Genomic DNA, 14346 nt, shown 5'->3' on the forward strand with positions numbered 1-14346 from the left:
GTGAGTAACCAGAAGTGTAATGGTTCAGCGTCTTTAATTAGAAAGTGGTAGATCTTTTCTTCTTCTTCTTCTTCTTTCTCTTCTTCTTCCTCTTCCTCTTCCTCTTCCTCTTCTTCTTTTTTTTTTAGGCAAGGCAACCCTTGACCTCACAGATTGCAAGAACCTTGTCAGCTTACAATCCCTTATTTTTATTTTTATTTTTATTTTTTATGCCTACAGCACTTGGTCTTCCTAGGTGGTCTCCCATCCAAGTACTAATCAGGCCTGACCCTGCTTAGCTTCCAAGATTGAATGGGATTGGGCTTGTTCAGGGTAGCATGGCTGTAGACTAAAGTGGTAGACCTTCTAACATAGGTACCATATCAACACCAAAAATCATGTTTCTTTTAATATAATGGTGAAGGTGGTAAAATGACTATAACTAAAATTCAAAGACCTGTTATGTATTACTTGAGACTCCCCATCACCTACAAAATAAAATTTGAGTGTCTTAAAACGGCATACAAGCGTTTCATAATGTGCTTTCTATCTACCCTACCACTCTCTGTGAAGTATTGCCGACTAGTTTATAATTTGGAATTTAAGATCAAAATCAACAATATTGATTGAACCATTTTGGGAAAAACAGTGCTCAAAACAAACTATATCTATCTTTTCACAGAGCTCATTTTCTAGTAGGTGGAGACAGAAAAAAAAAGTCAAGATATAAAATACTATGAAGAAAAAAATAAACTAGAATAAGGAGATTGTTGGTGCTACTTTATATAGGGTGATTTGGAATGCTGCTCTGAAAAAGAACATTTCAGCAGACCTGTAGGAAGTGAGGAAGCAAGCCATGTGGATATTTGGGGGACAAGTGGGTTAGTAAGTGCCAAGGCCCTGAGGCAGGTATACATTGCATAGAGGAGACTTGTGGGTGCATTAAAGAGGCAGGGAAAGATAGGTAGAGATAAGGCCAGAGAGGTATGCAGAGCCCAACTCCTTCAGGGCCCTGGAGGCCATAGTCAGAACTTTGATTTGATTTCTCCCATCTAAGTTAAAATCTCTCATTGGAAGATTTTAAGCAGAGGAGTAACATGATTTGCCTCATTTCTTAGAAAAACACTTGTGTTGCTCTCTGACAGACAGCAGGGAGGCAAGGGTGGAGGTGAAGACACCAGTTAAGAGGCTACTGCAATAATTCAGTTGAGAAATTATGGTGACTTAAATTTATGGTTGGAAATACCATAGGTAGTGAGAAAAGGTGCATTATGTGTGTATAGGAAATATATACATTACATATTATGGCATATAATGCGTATAGTATGTAAATATACATAACTTTCTAATTCCTAATACATGTAAAAGTAGAAAGGGGGAAACAGCACAAGTAGAAAGCAGAAGCCTATGTCTCTATCTCCTAGCTTCAGTAATTATCTGCTCATGACCAATCTTATTTCATCTATACCTGTTCCTGCCCCTCTGGATTATTGTGGAGTAAGTCCCAGCCATAATATCATTTTGTTCTTGAATATTCTAATATGTCTAAAGTATAAGGGCTTCTTTTAAAAATATCACATGTGAAAAAAAGGGGAACTCTAGTGCACTGTTGGTGAGACTGCAGATTGGTGCAGTTACTATGGAAAACAGTATGGGGGTTCCTCAAAAATTAAGAATAGAGCCACCACGTGATCCAGCAATCCCACTTCTGAGTATTTATCTGAAGAAATCCAAAGCACTATTTGGAAAAGATGTGCACACCCCTATGTTCATTGAAGCACTATTTACAATAGCCAAGATATGGAAGCAACCTAAGTGTCCATTGCTAGATGACTGGATAAAGAAGAAGTGGTATATATATATATACAGTGGGATATTATTAATCAGCCATAAAAATAATGAAATCTTGCCATCTGCAACAACATGAATGGACCTAGAGGTTATTGTGTTGAATGGAGTAAGTCAGACAAAGACAAATGCTATGTGATTTCACTTACATGTGGAATCGAAAGAATAAAATAAACAGAAACAAACTCATAGATACAGAGAATATTTTGATGGCTGCCGAATGGGAGGGAGGTTGGTGGGTGAAAAAGGGGAAGGGATTAAGAAGTACAAATTGGTAGTTACAAAATAGGTAAGGGGTGTAAAGTACTGCATAGAGAATATAATCAATAATATTTTAATAGCTATGTATAGAGTCAAGTGGGTACTAGACTTATCGGGGGTATCACTTTGTAAGTTATATAAATGTCTAATCACTATTCTGTATACCTGAAACTCGTATAATATTGAACGTCAACTGAAATTGAAAAAAAATTAAATAAAAACATGATTACAATATCCTCATCACATCTAGAATATTGATAATAATTCCTTAGTATCTTCAAATATCCAGTCTGTTCAAATTATCCCAATTCTTTTAAGTGGAAGTCTTAACTTTTTCTTTTTAAAAATTTGTTTGAACAAAGATCCAGGTTGTTCATACATTGAAGTTGGTTGACAGATCTTTTAATTCTCTTTATCTTCTAAAGTTCTCATTTCTTTTTTGTCCCCTTGCAGTATCTTTGTTGAAAAAAATTAGATTATTCACACTGTAGATTTTCCCTAATGTCTAGATTTTGCTCACCACATCCCTGAGGTAGCATTTAATTTATTTCTCTATCCCCTGTGTTTCCTGGTATGTAGATCTAGAGGTATGATCAGATTTAGATTCAGATTCAGTTTTTGCAAGACTGTCTCATAGACTATGTTTTGTGTTTTTATTGGGGGTACATAATGCATTGTTGTTATGATCACTGCCTAGTTCCACTATTTTATCAGGAGTTGCAAATGGTAAATTTTATCATTCCTTCTTTATTTGTTAGCTGGAATACTTCCATGAAGAGAAACTCTCTCTCATCAGATATTTGTTTACTCTGATGTGCAGTTCATAAAGCAAAGGCAAGAAAAGTTTGATTCTTTCCCTTTGTGTATTAGTTTTCAAAAATAAAAAATTGGTTTCCTAACTTTCTTCAAGGGTGACTAATGAAGTACTTTTCTCTCTCTCTTTTCCTCTTTATCTTATAATTACGAACTCATGTTTGTGAACATATATTTATATTTCAATCCATTGCGATTGTTATTTTTACTGGTGTTCAAATGGACCCACCTTTGGTCAGTGGGAGCCTCTTAAGTTGGCATCCAAGCACTTTTGACACACTGCAGTAGTCATTGACTCTTTCTTTGCTTTCTGGTATCACAGACCAGGCTCATCTTGTACATTTTCCAACTCAATATTAGAACCAGCCATTTTTCAAAGGGCCCTAGTTCTTTTTAGAAGGCAGTGGTGTTTCAAGACCATAATCTTTGTGTGACAGGTGCTTCCTGCTGCTGGGTAGGTCTTTGTGCCTGGCCCTTTTTCAATGGGCAGAGCTAGAAACAAATTTTTTAAAAGATGAAATATATCATGGATTCATAATGATACTTTGAACTCATATTCAGGAACATGATTTTTTAAACTTAATCTCATCAGTCTTTTACATCAGTATCTTAATGTTGCATTTCTCCCATGCCCCAAATCCTAGTTCTGTTACACCAGTATTTGCTTATTTGCTTATTGCCATAATATACAGTCAAAAAAATAATACCAGTACTACCACCAAAAACAGTTTAAAATTGTAAGGTATTTTGGTTTTTGGTTTGGTTTTTCTTTTTTGGGGGGTGGGGGAGGGGGGAGTCTGGGTATATTTCACTTTAAGACAGTTATTTTTTGTCTTGAAGTCACTTGAGATAGTTTTTCTCTGTGTGGTTATATTATCAATTTGATAGTTGGGTTCATTTGCTTCATGTTGCTCTCACTTTATAGGAGTTGCTTAATTATGTAGAGTATTTACATAGTTCCAAATTCAAATGTATAAAACAAATTGTATTCAAAGAAATCCAGCTTCTATCCCTGCCCCATATGTTTTATAGGTGTGTGTGTGTGTGTGTGTGTGTGTGTGTGTGTGTATTCATTATATATAATGTTTTCCTCCATGTCCTGCCACTCAATCTTAGATAAGCCGGAATTGTAAAAAAATTTTGGATTCTGGATAGAATTTGAAAGTAGCACAGACGGTATTTTCTGAAAGATTAAACCTGAGCTATGAGAACAGGGTCAAAGTTGATATCCTGGGGTATGGCTTAATCAACTGATAGAATGGCCCTGACTGCCCACCCCTCCCATCTGTCCTGGTTAGCCTCACTCCTCCTTGCAGACTCTGTTCAGCTTGCCTTGTCTTTAGGTGCTCTTCTGTTTGTTCCAGTGACATCCTGTACGTAACATTGTCCTTCCCCAAAATAGTATATTTCTTTTGTTTATGTTTGTCTGGTCAGTAGACTATGAGCAGCTTGAGGACAGAAGTTGTGCTTTCTTCTGTTTTCCTGCCATGTTGCACAAAGCCTTTTACCGAGTAGCAAGCAGTTTAGTAGATACATGAGTAAATGACCAGGCCTGGCAGAACAATTGGTTTTTTTTTTAGAAATGTTTATCGCTGATCTTTAGAATAACCCCACAAGGTAGGTGTTGTTATCCTGTTTTACAGGTGAAGAAACTGAGGCATGGAAAAATTTAAGCAGCTCATCTAAAGAAGCAGCCGGTAATTTGCTGAGCTGGAGTTTGGACCCAGGTCTGTCTGATGCCAAAGGCAGAAGCCCCAACTGTTCTCTAGGTGTATTCATTATCAACAAATGGTGTGAGAGATTGTCCACATTTTACCTTTATTAACTGTGTGACCTTAGCAAGTAAGATAGCCTCTCTATATCTGTTTCTACATCTATGAAATATAAGATAGTAAAAATATGCAACTCATAGGGTTGTAAAGCATTTCGGACAATGCCTGGTACATAGTAGGCACTCAAATGTTAACTGATTTTCGTTACTGTTATTTTCAGTAGCAGAATACTAGAATACTCGTACAGCTCTGTGCTTTGCACTGTGTATGCGATCTTCTTGTCTAACCTTCCCAGCTTGCCTTCTGGGAGCTTGCAGTCAGTTAAAAAGGCAAGATCCAGATGTTTAAAGGTTACAGAAAAGGGCAACCAGGGAGTGGGGAGTGGTCATTCAGTTTGAGATTAATGCCAAGTTCAGGGAAAGAAGACAGACGGAATTTGCAGCCGACCAACCTATTATATAACAGCCCTCACCAGGGCTTCCCAGACAGAAATAGAAATCAGAAGCCTTGACGGAGATTTGAAGGCTTTTGTTTGACTGATACAAAAGCATTCAAATGCTTTTTAGTGCTAGCTAAAATGCCATGTCCAATTTGGTGGGACTCCCACCAGTGCCTTGCCCTGTAGCAAATTGCTTACATCACAATTTAACTCACATTTTATAGAATCTGTGAATCGTGGAGTCACCCAGTGTTAAGGGACCTTGGAAAGCAGCTAACTCCTCCACCTGGTTTTAGAAAGAGATTTTGCCCTGAGAGGGAAAGCCACCTGCTTAAGGGCACACAGGTATTTGGAACGTGAACTGCTTTGGTTACCCTCATGGGTCAGGTAATGAAGATACCTGAATGCCAGGACTCATGCTCCTGTGCTGCTTCCATTGTCCTTGGCTCATCCAGGCTTCCACTCCTATGAGAAGCGCAGTGACAGTGGCTGCTGCAGGGAGAGCTAGGCACACCTGGGGCATAGCCATTTCTGCTGCCTGATTTCTCTTGGGTGAGGCTTGGTGCTCTTTCTGAGGTCCATTCTGTTGGTGATTGTGCTGAGACCTCTCTACTCTTCTCTATGTCAGACAGGGGAAATGAAGCCTGAGACAGTGAAGGGTCATGGGATTTAGAGCCAGGCAGACCTGATTCATGTCCTATTAGATATGTGACCTTTCTAGAATTATTTGACTTTCATGAGCCCCAATTTCCTCCTCTGTAAAATAGGCATTATAAAATCCTTTCCAATAGGTTGTAAGGATTAAATGTGATAACATATACGAAGCAACTGACAGACAAAAAAGTGCTGGGTAAATGGTAACTCCTCTTTGCCTGCCCCAAGCAATCCTTTAAGATCGCTTATTCTCGGTGAGGAAGTATGGCATAGGATTGTGGCCACATTGTTACACTTCCTTGTTTATCAGAAGCTCCTGAGGGGGTGATGAAAGATGCAGATTTGGGGCCCAACCCTTGGAAATTCTGATTCAGAAAAAATAGGGAACTCTGCATTTTTAAACAGGCATTTTTAAACCAAGCTGTTTTGATCCAGTGGATCCAGTGGTCTGGCATCTCTGCCTTCTGGAGTCAGACCTGGCATTTAATCCTGGGAACCCTTTGTACCACTGCCTACTAGGCCTCTTAGCTTGGGCAGATTATGTATCCTCTCTGAGCCTCATTTTGGCACTTGGAAAAAGGGACCATCTTAGCCATTTTTGCAGGGTCCTTGTAAGGGTGAAACGAAGCAGTGCGTGTGAAGCATCTCACTTAGACCTGGCACGCAGGGGAGCCCAGTGAAAATTAGGTTCTCCCCGGGGCTGCCACATTTACTTGTACAGTTATGCTGTGTGCAAATGGGCTTGTCCAAGGGGTCGAGTGGGGACTGAGATCAGATACAGAAGGGCTGGGTCACCCTATTCTAACAGGTATGAAGGTTCTGTACAAACTAGCTGTAGCTGTGTTTTCTCCTATTAAAGAAGGAAACTGGCCCTTTAAAATGCATCCACCAACACACTCTTATACCATTCTTTGGGTTTTGCAGAGGACATCACTCATGATGGAAAGCCACCTGTTTTCAGCCCCTCTTCTTATCCCTCCTTTACCAAGATACTTTTTTGTGGTTGTCGGTGCCCATCTTTGAAATCTCAGGACCGATGAGCTCTGATCATATTATCTTGGATCTAAAAGGCACCAAGGGGAGACCAGACAGTGCTAATGACTTATCAACTGTCAGCCATAGCCTCAAGGAAGGCTGTGACCCTGGGTTTGTCAGCATTAATGTGCTTTTATACCTTAAAGGGACTTGACAGTGGGCAGGTTTGCAAAGCAAAAGCATTTCTGTAGAATGGTTTTCTGGGGAAGATGGAGAGCATATTCACATGTTGGTTCTTTGAGCTCTTGCCCTTTCTCCTCTCCTGGCTCTGCTGCCATTGCTGAAATGCTATATGCTATATGTGGCAGGTGAACATGGGAATCAAAGTCTGAGCAGCTGCTGACCCGAAAGACTGCATGTGCTCGTAGGGTGGGTGGCATTGGGCGGCAAGAAGAGGCTAATTTAAGAAAGAATATCTTTATAAAAAATATATTTGACATAACATTATGTAAATTTAAGGTGAATAACATGTTGACTTGATACGTTTGTATATAGTGGTATGATTGCCATTATGGCGATAGCACCTCTAGAACGTCACATAATTATCATTTCTTTCTGTGGTTGGAGTAATTAAGATCTAGTCTCTTAGCAAGTTCGATGTGATAATACAATATTGTTGTCTATAGTCATTATGTGGTGCATTTGATCTCTAGGACTTATTTACCACTCATTGCAAGTCTTTGTGCCCTTAAACAACATCTCTCCTATCCTCTCATCCTCCACTCACTGGTAACCACTGTTTTACTCTGTTTTTATGAATTCGGCTTTTTTTAGATTCCACATATAAGCAAAGAGCATCTTCAGCTGCTGCTGCCATCCTTTTGTGTGACCACAGAGTCCACACAAGGGTCCATGATCAGAGCCAGGCCTTGGCTTTCCCCTTCTGCCTGTGAGAGTCTTGGAGGATAGTTTTCATTCATTTGTGCCTTCCAAGCAATTGATGTTTGGCGGTTTTTCTCTCCTTAATGTCTGGTCTTAAAAATAACCTTAGACCATATATAAAGCAGACATCAGACCAGGATCTGGCTCCTCTATTCTCCAGTAGTGGTTTCTAGTTTGACAGTTTCCCTTTATGGTTTAAGCTTTTAACTGGGGGGGGGTGGGGGTGTGTGTGTGTGTGTGTGTGTGTGTGTGTGTGTGTGTAGCAGCAAAATGTCATAAGAAGAATACGAGCTTTGGAGTGAGACAGACATGGGGAAGAGCCCTGGCTGTGTGACCACATTTGTCTCTTGGGTCCTCAGTTTGCTCATCTGAGAAAGGGAGATAATAGAACTTACCTAGCAACATGATTGTGGCGATTAAATGGGATAATGGATATAAAGCTCATAGTTCCAGTTCCCTGTAGTCAGAAGGTGATTAGTATGTGACAGCTACTGCCATTATTACCTTGCAGCATTTTGGTGCAATTGCAGTTGGTTTAAGGCTGAAATCGAGTTTGTGGTTTCTTGATAGATTTAATTCAGTTCAATTCAGTGTTCTATTTTAGACTGTTTACCCTGGTAGGTGTCCTGCTTGGTGCTTGGTACAGATGTGGTATAAATTGAACACTGTCTCTGTTCTCGCTAAGCAATTTCTGTTCATTCTCAATTAATTTTGTCTTGTCACAGCTTCCGACAAAAGTATTTCCACACTCCTCCAAATATTTCTAAATAACTCTGTGTACTCCTTTGAAGGTTTGTTTGACTTTCAAGCCTTCTGGGATTTGAGGACCACTCACCCTCCTCATCTCCCCTCCCTCTCTAACACATAACACATGCTCTACATCCTCCCAACTCCCTGAGGAAATGGCATGATACCCTGGTTCCAGCATACACTGTAGTCAGTGCCACAGACACATTACTCACCCTCTCAGAATCCCCTCCTTCCTCCGCAGCGGAGACCGTAATACCATCTCTCAGTTCTGTGTGAAGATTCATGCCTGTAAATCTCTGACCCAAGAGCAGACAGACCCACACAGACCAGACTGCAGGAAATAGAAGAGTCACACTAGAATCTGCATCTGTCATTGCCAAGCAGAGGCAGAGGCTATCTCGAACTCAGGAAAGCCGTGGGTGTATAGCAATTTGTCTGTGCTGTATGTGGTGCCATTTCTGCAGCCTGCAGAAGAGAAGCCGCACAGCTCTTTCTTGTTCCCTTCCAGGTTCCTTATAATAGTGGGTGATGGTGATGATGGGATGAGGATATGGCTACTTCTTATTGAGCATTTCTTGTATATATATATGTTTGCGTAAATATATATTATATATAATGTTATGTTATATATCTCAGTTAATTATTATCTGAAAACTGGGATTTGGAGTGGTTACATGTGTTACCCTTGAGCATGTAGACAACAGGGAAGGTGGCTGAAATGATGGCGATGGCCCCTCCGAAGCATGACTTCAGACTCTTGATGGTTGGGCAACTAGTACACGAGGGAAGTAATCATCTGTCTCCTCGGTAACAGCCAATGTTAGCTTCGTTGTCATTGGTGCATTTCCGTTATATTCATGTGGATGAAGAAACAGGTCTCAGGAAATTTAATGCAACTGGCAGTATTATGCCCAGAATTCAATTAAGTCCATGATTTTCAATTAATGGGCCCTCATGCCGAGATCGAGGTCATAACATTAATCTTGTTTTTATTTTAAGATTTCCACTGTCATCATTTATAGCCAGTCTTGTCAGGATTGTTGGAGCATTATTAAGCCAGAAGGACATCCAGAGCAGCTAGTTAACATGGGAGCCCGGGGCGGGGGGACCCCCTTCCTTTGCTTGGTAAGCCTTCCTCAGACAGCACAGGTGAGAGTTTCCCTCTGAGTACTCTTTCCTGGATGTCTGATCTTTATATAGTTCCAATCCATGTGATAAAACTCTCCAGATAAGGAAAGGATTTCAGAGTCCCAGTTGGTGATACATTGTGATCAATGTTCTAGTTAATGCAGTGCCACCGCAGACCCATTCACCTTGAGTTACCACATACTAAGTTGTGAATGTAACCAGCAGTATGTTTTTACAGATGGTAGATATAATCCTTGTGAGGATTATGTGAGGAAGCTATCATAGGCTTTCTCTTTGTATAAGGTCAGAGGTAGAAAGTGGCCTGTCCACTGATTCAATGGAAGAATGTGGTACTTTCTAGATGCGGACATTTCCCAAGTGCCTGTTTCTTTCCTTTTTTTTTTTTTTATGGTGGTTTTGCCCATAGGATCTCCTTCACTTTCCCATATGGGAATAAGAAAATAGGCATGCATGTGAGGCACATCTATTAATGATCGCCTTCTAGATGACAGATGCTTCTCTGTCATCATCTCATTGGAACTTCAGCATATATATGGAAGGAAGATCTCTGCCCCCGTTTTATAGTGGAGAAAACTGAGGCTTAGAGAGATTAATTAGCCTGCTTACTGTTATAAAGGTAGTAGGGAAGAAGGGTTGGTGTTATGAATCCAGGCCTGCTTATTTGCAAAGCCTCTGTCCTTTCAACCATGTCATGCTGGTATCAAATGCTTCTTCCTTTTTTCTGGTTCTCCAGGAGCATTTATTGTTGAGTTGAGACTCTTTGGTGCAAGTAATACAAGGGGGCACATTTTTGAGTGGTGTACTGAAGGGGGCTAGGAGCCCGCCTACTCCCCAGCAGGTAAGGGTGTGCCCTTGACATTTAGCATATGTCTGCTGTGCTAGAGCTAGGTCGTCTTCAAGTCTGGCCCAGCCCCGATAACTGACTTTGAATTTGCTCAGTGTTTGATTTTCCCATGCTAGATAGAGGGTAGTGGTCAGATTTTTATGAGAATGTCTCCTCAGGCCAAGTCTACATCAGAAACTTTGTCCTTGAGACCAGTGAAATGCAGACTTTTCCCAGTGCTTGCTGTGAGGTTTCTTCTGTTGTTGTTTTGTTTTTTGTTTGTCCCAGGATTCACCTTCAGAGTGTTTCTGCATTCCCTGTTTAGTTAGCATTTACATGTGTTCTCACTCTGAGTTCCTTTTGCCTCATTGAGCATTTTTATTCTTGGCATGACTTACTTCACAGACTGCCTGTCAGAGGTTCCTACTGATACATTTATCTGATAATTAGATGCTGAGGGAACTGCCTTGAAACTTCCTTCAGGTGTCCTCTGATGGAATTGTGGCTTTTGAAATATGCCCTAAAAAGGTATGCTCTCCCTGGGGAATTCCACTTACCTGAGGCAATAAATATTAATCTGCGCTGTGAACAGCTTCTTGGAAATCTGTTGATAACCTTTTTTTTTTTTTTGCCATTTGTTATGTCAGTTATATAAAGCCAAACCCCACAAGCAGTTATACAGAGAGCAGGTAAAAGTTCTTACTCTTTAGCTTGACCTTCAATCATTTTGGGACCTGAAGACCACTCACCTTCCCAGTCTCACCTCCCTTTCTCTATAACACACCCTCTACCTCCTTCCAGTTCCCTGGGGAAACAGCATGGCGTCCTGGTTCCAGCACAGTGCCTTAGACGAATGAGTTACCATCTGAGTCGCCTTCCTCCCCTCCATCCTCATCTGTTTACTGGGAGTGATAATGTCCATCTCTCAGTGCTCTTAGTCCCCAGTACAGTTCTAACTGGTGCTCAGTTCTGATCCTTTTCCTTTTTCTGTCTGTCCTCGACTTGGTCGTCTCTTGGCCGTTGCTCTTCTTCTTTAGCTTTAAATGCCCTGTGGTCCATCTCTACCCAAACTGCAATTCAAATGCCACCTCTTCCATAAAGCCTTCCTCTTTCCTACTTCCAGTCACCTGCATCCCTCCCCTCAAGCTGGAAATAAGCTCCTCTGAACTCCTGTCCACTTTATATTTTACATGTATATATATATATATATGCATATATATATATTTATTTATTTATATATTTATAATATTTGGTGAGTCTGTGCAATGGAAACTCAGTTAACAGTTATGTTGCAGCATTATGAGAGCTATTAGAGAAAAAATACCAATGACTTGGAAGATTTTTTAGTGTTAAGTGGGAAAAATGGCAGGTATAAAACTGTATATAATATAATCTTATTTCCATATATATGTTCACATACACAAAAACACAGAACTGAAAATACAAAGATATAGTGTTCTCTAAAATAGTTACCTTTATTTGTTCTCTTGTTTTATTTTCTTCTGTTTTAATTCCTTTTTCTATGATTTTAGCGAACTCAAGTGCGGAGAAGTGAGTTAATTATTTGCCTTGCCATATTTATACTGCACAAAACCTCTCCCTGGTTTTAGTCTAGGTTTTCTTTTTTTCTCCCTTCATTCCCAATCCCATCCTCTTTTCTATGCCATTTGCTTTCTTTCTAGAATGTTCTTGGTATATGTCCTTTGATGTGCCCAAATTTTCCATACTGAATATGCATGACCTCAGTATTATATATATATTATTACATAATAAAATATATATATTACATGTTATGTAACAAAATACAACAAAAATAACATGTACTATATATACATATACTACATATTTTTAAATCTGAATTAAAACCCTTTTTAAAAGTAGAAACCAGAATTCACATCTCTGTATTGTATCTCCTTTCCTTCCTCTCTCCTTAATCTCACAATCACACACACACGTGCATGCGCGTGTAATTTCTTGACCAATTGCACTTCCAGCTCAAATCACGAGATTCTTTATTACATATTGGTTGATCCTTTCCTTGTGCTTTGTGATATATGGTTATGCATAGAGTTTTCATTCAGAGTTGTCCCAAGTAATTGAGTGTGGCTCTACTTCTTCGCACAGTACACAGTTTTGCAGAGAATGGCCATGACAAGATAGACAGCCTTATGGGACCAAGGATGGCATTTTGTGGTGATTTATATGCTCGTCTTATCTTCTCCAAGGCTGGACTCTATACAAGGATATGGTGAGAGGCACACAGGCTTTAGAGTTAAATTGTGTGTGTGTGTGTTTGTGTGTACATCCACACATATATGTCAAAACTTATCAAATCTTTTCCATTTCAATATGTGCAGTTTATTGTACATCAATTTTATATATATCAATAAAACTGTTTTTTAAAAAAGTTAATCATAGTAATGATTGGGGAAAATTATTTTATCTTCCTGGTGTCATTTGAAGCATGAGAATACATTGCTAATATTCCACTGAGTATTGAAATGTTATGAATCTGGGTTGCTTCCTCTCATTGTTTGAGCAGAACTTCACCTTTGTGGCGGTTTATGTACCTGACCGTGTCTGAAGAAATGAAAAATGCATGGTGTCATGTAGATATTTGGTCTATCCTATCTAAGAAACCCTGAATGAATGAATCTGCCTCTTGAGACAGTTTCTTTATCTGAAAATCGAGAGCAAAAATACCTTTCAGTTTTATTGTGTAGGATACTGTGTGTTCCTAGCATAAGGCTTAGCATGTAGTAAGGCTCCTTTGGCAAATGTGGAGCATGTGTGTATGTTGTGTGTAGTATGTAGTATGTATACATTGACCTTGATCTTGTTCAACAAACAGTGTCTGTCCATGGTGTCACTGCTCCTCTGGAGAGAAATGATTGGATCTTTCTCTAAGAAGTCTGATTGCACTAGCAGCTCCAGAATTTCTATGCAGAAGGAGCTAAAGGAAGGCAATCTTGTTGGAAGGAGGTGTTGAGAAATGTCACTTAGAGCTTAATTGCATAACAAACAGTGCTTTGCTAAGATTCTCTGTTTATCTGGAGATCATTTGGGAAGGTTATTACAAGAGTTCTCTCAGTACCATTTGAGACCTCTGTCCTCTCTCCTTTCCTCATTAGATAAAACTGAAATGTTGGAAAGAAGACTTTTCTTTGCAGTATTCTTTAAGTGGGCCATCGGTCCTTTGTTATCTCTGTCTTCCATTATGGACAGGGTCAGATGACAATGAGGACGTTTTCTCTGTTTCAGGCAACACGCTGGTAATTAGAGGGAAATGTCATAGTCCCTTTAATGTAGTTTAAGCCCTGACCTTTTGGTTAGACAAGGGGGAAAAAAAAATCGATGGTCCCTCCCTTCCTGGAGTTAAGAGGCCATGTAGTAAGCAGAACCCTTTCTATTTCTTCAGAGTTCCATTGGGGGTGGTGAGGGTGGAGGTAAGTTCTCATTTCTTTAAATTGATTTGATCATTATTGTTTCATAATGACGAACCTCTTTATTTGGTCCAAGGGTTGGAAGCTAAAGCTGTCTTACAGAGATCTATTTCCCTGGCATACCATAAATACTTAAAATATTTGTCAAATTATATTAAACAATATCCATATATGTTTTATGTGAGAGTTTATTGGCTAGAGTTTGGATTGGCAATTGTGGCCTGATTCCGATGATCCATAAAGGAATAAATATGTTACATCCAAATATGTTAGCTGGAATTTCCCTAGCACTGACAGCCTGTTAGTGGCCACTGTGCCTTGCCCTTATTCTACATAGTCAATTTTGATCTCAACGTGGTCTTCACTTTGACTGTACTTCCTATTCTTTCTACTCCTCATTTTTTAAAACATCTTGGATCTTTTTGGGAAAGAGAAGTTAAGAATGGTTACTTAATTAGTTCCTCTTATCCGTTTGAAGATAAAAATTTCTCCCAGGTC

At 39.7% G+C, this 14346-nt stretch overlaps 1 protein-coding gene and 1 pseudogene across 3 annotated transcripts in view; one reads left to right on the forward strand and one right to left on the reverse strand.

Annotated features, from left to right (window-relative positions):
• The window catches only part of DNAJC6 (DnaJ heat shock protein family (Hsp40) member C6), a 127081-nt gene that overhangs the window by 64375 nt on the left and 48360 nt on the right, over positions 1 to 14346 (forward strand). The gene's annotated exons all lie outside the window — the stretch shown is intronic.
• LOC120583550 (uncharacterized) lies at positions 211 to 329 on the reverse strand (annotated as a pseudogene).

The sequence above is a fragment of the Pteropus medius genome, unplaced genomic scaffold, assembly GCF_902729225.1.
Source record: "Pteropus medius unplaced genomic scaffold, Ma_sr-lr_union100, whole genome shotgun sequence".
Lineage (NCBI taxonomy): Eukaryota > Metazoa > Chordata > Mammalia > Chiroptera > Pteropodidae > Pteropus > Pteropus medius.